The 5426-nt window shown below is 38.0% G+C and overlaps 1 long non-coding RNA gene across 1 annotated transcript; it reads right to left on the reverse strand.

Moving 5' to 3' along the window:
- Positions 1-767: 767 nt before the first annotated feature.
- Positions 768-4327, reverse strand: LOC118501005. Its single transcript, XR_004903578.1, has 2 exons — positions 3992-4327; positions 768-2238 (listed from the first exon to the last, which is right to left on the reverse strand). It is a non-coding gene; the product is annotated as an uncharacterized LOC118501005 (long non-coding RNA).
- Between the last annotated feature and the right edge of the window lie 1099 nt (positions 4328-5426).

The following is a 5426-nucleotide window of genomic DNA, read 5'->3' on the forward strand; positions in this document are numbered from 1 at the left end:
AGAATCTCCACTATAAGCCCACATGGAAATCTACAATTGAAACAGCAGATGTTAAACTAATCATCTAATAAAATTCTTTAAAACTTTGTTTAGCATTTGCTGAAAACTATGTCACTGTAATTTACTCTTCCTTCATTCAACAGAATTTGATTGAATACCTAACACCTCTAATAAAGGAGTACCTGCTAAGAATGGAATTTTGGTAGAGCCCCTGAAAGTGGATGGTTATTTAGTCTAGACTTCCGAGTTAGCAATAGTGAGATTGTATATTAGCCCTGGAATCTAATCTCCAAATGATCAGCTTTTAGTTATGAGCTCTTTTGATTTCTTAGAGAGGTTTAATATGCCACAATTTTCACTTTGAGATTTGTCTTAACTCATAAACATTTCAAGTCCGTGTAGAAAAAAATCAACCAAGTGACCTCTTGGGGGAAAATAAGAAGAAACTGTGTTAAGTATGTATCTGTATTCCTTGCTCCATTGAATGCAAAACAAACAAAGCAATACATTTTTTTACAAGTAAAAGTTATAAAAGTTTGACCACTCAAGGGCTTGCCTTCTTCAGCATAAGCAAAATTTGAGTTTGACATTAGGGATTAGGGCTCACGTTAGTTTAGCCCCAGTGCAGGTTTGAGGAATTTGAAGTGGGTGAGAGGTAGACGCTTCCTAGAACTCACTATTTTAATGCAATCCTGAAACCTCATAGGGGTCAAAGCGTAAGGTGATTTAACAATAAGAAATGCAACAGATCTTTCAAGAACAAAGGACACATTTAAAAGCCATCTTTTATTTTAGTGATGTTATGTCTTTCTCAATGATTGAGATTGTAATGATTACCCAGATTAAGGCAAACACTGTGTATTATAATGTCAAGAACCAGTGAGCTGGGACGTAACCCAGTTCTCATAATCTTACTTTTGCTGTTACCCTGTCTTCCTGCTAGGTAAAGCCCAAACCCGGCCAATTTGCCATTGCATTCCCAACACCTAGTTGCACTGAGTATAAGTGTCCCCTAAATATGGTTTGAATGAATGAGATATTTTTTGAAAACTGCATTTTGGCGATGACTTCCGCCTTGGCCTCAGCATCTCCATTTGTACTATGAGTGGGGTGGGATGATCTCCTGTCCCCTTCCAGTCTAGGACAGTTTCTTAACTATGAGGCCTTGTTAAAAATACAAGTTTTAGGACCCAGCTGAGCCAAAGTCTTTGGGGACAAACCCTGGACACTTGTCCTTTTCATGCTCCGCAGATACTTCTTACGAACAGAAAATTTGCTCTAGAGCCATATACATACCTTAAAACATGTTCACAAGTAGGAGCTTTGACCACACCAAGGCATTTACATACAAAGGGCAAGTGGAGAGTGGAGGTGATCATTTGGATAACGCGATTCCTAACACTCTTACCTTTGAGAGATGAATATTTTGCACACGGCTTTTCTCTCCAGAGAATTTCTGCCGTTCTTGGTGGAGGTAGACAAAGATATAGTATTTCCAGATTTGGTTGAAAAGCTATAACTCAAATAAAATAAACTCTACTTCTCCTTCCTCATGAAAATGCAATTTTCAAGCTGTTAATCTTTCCATTTGAATACACACTGCTAAACTGGGTTTTGAAATATTATTTGACAAATGCAGAAAAAATTATTTAACTGACCAATGAAAATATAATTGGTTTTCTCATATTCAAACAAGTCAATCTCCTGAAATGTTAATTGATGTCTACTTTTCTGGGTGTTTTCTTTTTACAAAAGTGTAATTTTAAAAATCATAAATTTAAGAGTTAGCATTTTAACATTTTAAATATAAATAAAAGTTGTCATTTTAAAGAATTCATCATACTAATAATTTTACTCAAATTCCTACTAATCGCAGGAAGTACCAACGAAATGTCATTAAACAAACAACTTTGAGTCCTTTCGTTGACATTCCCAAAGGCCAAAATTAACAGCTGGTTTTAGGATGCTCAATCACTTCTTTGTTCTTCCAAACTTCATACGCTTGATGAGGTGTAGATTGATATGACTCAAGAGAAGCCAAAGCAAAGAAATTTGGTTTATGTATCTGAACTCCAGTCAAATTCAAATAGGTAAGCTGTTAAGGTAGACCCAAGAGCCAGATTTTCAAACATCATTCAGGCAGAACTCGTGCTGGGCTCCCTCTCATTTGAGTGAGTTGTCCAAACCAAACACAGCCAGTCGTTTCCAGTTTTTTCCATCAGCGCGCATGGTTTCCAACTGTGGAAACAGAGAGACAATTTGGACTTCACGTCAGACGTCAGGCCTACTGACCTTCAAGGAAAGCTGAGCTTGACAGTAGTGAACACCGGCCAGAGGATGCAAGTCTGTGGTCTGGTCTAAAATATTTGCTCCTCTGCCAGAAATACAGATGGATGCAAAATAGGAACATTTTAAAGATTTACATTTAAACAGCATGCTTCAAAGAACACATTACACTGAAACTTATTTTTTTTCTTTAATTCAGAGCTATCATGTATTTTAGGTCCTAAGTGCAGAGTATTAAGCTGATTGAGAAGATAAGGTATTTTTCACCATATTTTAAAACACTCTGTTCATTTTCAGGGCATACTGTTACATAAAAAAAGAATGCCAAAGAATATCTATAACAGAAAATGAAAGAAGGGATTTGAGAAAATGCACGTCTCTCTTCAGTTTCTCAGAAGAAATGAAGAAAGGGTAAAGCAGAAACCAAAGAGACTGGTTACCTACTGGGGTGTACCCAGTGGGCTGGGAAGGGGTGGAAAGAATGGGGACACTGGAGCAGGTGAGCAGGGGTGAGGAGGGCACGGCATTTCTCTGAGTATGTATTTTGGAGTTCTGGCTCCTAGAGCCATAGTCACATTTCACACAGCCTTTGCATGCCCAAGTGATATGGCGGGCATATACAATGCCGGCTTTAAAAATTACTGTTATTAATATTTCAAAATAAATAATTGGAGGTAGGGGGAACCTCAAAGTAAAAGAGATGGTTGAATTGTAGTGCAAACAAAAAACATAATCACACTTACTAACCTAAGTAACTTTGAAAAACAGTATCTTGATTGGATAGTGTAAGGCTAAAGATCCAGAGAACTATTCATGAGTATGCATTGGTATGAATCAATGTTTGGTTAAGTAAACAAATGAGAAAAGAATTCTTTCTTACTGTAGAATTTCTATAAATAAAAGTACAAGGAAGGAAGGAAATAGAAAATTACCAAAATTTGTTCCCCAAGGTATTTACTAACTACAGCATGGAAAGTGAGTTTACTACACCTTTAATACTACAAAAGCTGAGTTTATAGTGGTGGAATGCAGCGGACACTAACTTAACCCAGTGATGGAAGTCAACATCATTAGCAATAAAGATATGTCAATACCAGTAATTCTTTGATATGAAGTATTGAGAAAAATATGGCATCATTTTTGTAGTAGTCTTCCCAAAATGCATAACCTCACTCAAATTACAAGAAAATATTAGATAAACCCATTTTTTACAGAATAGTATAAAAAATACCTAATCTATCTATATAAAATTTCAAGGTCATGAAAGACAAGAAAACACTTTTACAAGAATAACTGTTGCAGCAAGCAAATGACAAAAGAGAAATGGGAACTAAACACAATGTGGTATCTCAAATAAGATACTGGATGAACTCAAAGACAACATTAGTGGGGAAATGGGCGAAGTTCACATAAGGTCAGTAGTTAAGTTAATAGCATTACACCAATGCTAATTTCTTTGTTCTGAGCATTGTGTCATGGCTCTGTCTGGGTGAGGGCTATATGGAAATGCCCTGTGCTATCCACGCAACTATCTTATGTTTGTATAACATGAAATAAAAGGTTAAAAAATAAAACTGTGGTAAGTGAAAGTTGTTTTAAAGAACAACTTTTAAATGCGTCCTTTAAATCTTTTGGAAGATTTTATGTAGTCCAGACTTTTTATTATGGCCTGCAAAGATCTATATACCATCTGGCCCATTCATACCTTCTCCTGTCATCTCTAACTCTGTGCCTCCCACACTGGTTTTCTCTCAGTTCCTTGAGTGTGCCGAGTGAGTTCTCACACACACACACACACACACACACTTCCCCTGATCCTTTCAAAATGGCTTCTTCTCATTGTTTAGCTCTATATATTAGTCATCTTTTACCAGGTTATACTGTCTCACAAAAACAAAGTCCTATTTCTGGCTTATGTTGCATGGCTGATCCAAAAACTGTGAATTAGCTGTGGATGTGCTCCCCAGATCCTCTTCATCCTAAGGAAGAGCCAGGAGCAGAAAGCAAACTCAAGTCTGGAATAGGCCAAATTCATGACCAAGGGAAGAGAACAAGCCAGCTGATGAAATCAAATACCAGTTCTCAGAGCTTCTCCATCGAGCTGGCACACTGTGGCTTGTGCTCACATTTCATTGGTCAGAGCATATCAGATGACCAAGCTTGATTAACACAGTAGGGAAGGAAACACCTCCGGCAGAAGAAAGTGCAAGTCATATGACAGGGACGTATAATCTTCTTACAAGGAAGAGGGAGCCTTTTTGGCAACAGTAACGTAACCTATCACAAGACTCCGCTCACATGAAACCATCTCCAAGGAACAGTTTCGTAACACCTGCACCTTGACTCAATCCTCTTCCCCAGGTTACTTAATATTCTATTCTATTATTTTATTTTCTTATCACTTTCTGAAATTATCTTACTCTGATAAGGTTTGTTTTTATTATTGGTCTCTCTCACTAGAATGTAATCCGCTGAAGCAGAACATTGAGTGCACAGTGTTCATAGCTCGGCCTGACAGTTCCCAGCCTCTAGCGCCTGGAGGCCTGGAGCGCCTCCCTTTCCATGTCTTTTTACAATCTATCATACACCACGCCCCTAACAAGAGGCGCTGCTAAATCTTTTTAAATAAATAAATGGATACATATTTATATTGGATAAAAGTAAAGGTGAAAATTAGATATGAGTCCAACAGAGAGAAAAAGAATCTCCCTCTTAGGAAGGGCCGTTTTTATGCATTGAAATTTGTTCCAAGTACAGTTGGACAAGGTGGGTGAGATTGAAGTATTCTCGCGCAGCTCCAGCTGACCCCACGTACCCATGAAATGTTTGTGGGTTTTGTTGGGCAAATGCAGTGCAGGTCTGCAGAACAGACAAACCAGCAATTTCTCTCAGAAGTGGTGCAGCAGCAGGATGGGCGATTTGAGGGGGGTTGGTGGGGAGGAGACCACCGGCAGGGACACAGTGGTGTTTCGGTATTTCAAATGCTTTTTAATTTCTTCTACCAGTAGTAGCTACCTTCAGTAGTTCATTTTAATAAATGATACTTCTCTGCAAAGTTCTCTGTTTGTCTTGCCTTTTCATAACATCTGTGACAGTTTCATCATTTTCCTGTTTGAGTTCTCATGTCCCCTAAAAATGGC

The sequence above is a fragment of the Phyllostomus discolor genome, chromosome 6, assembly GCF_004126475.2.
Source record: "Phyllostomus discolor isolate MPI-MPIP mPhyDis1 chromosome 6, mPhyDis1.pri.v3, whole genome shotgun sequence".
NCBI lineage: Eukaryota > Metazoa > Chordata > Mammalia > Chiroptera > Phyllostomidae > Phyllostomus > Phyllostomus discolor.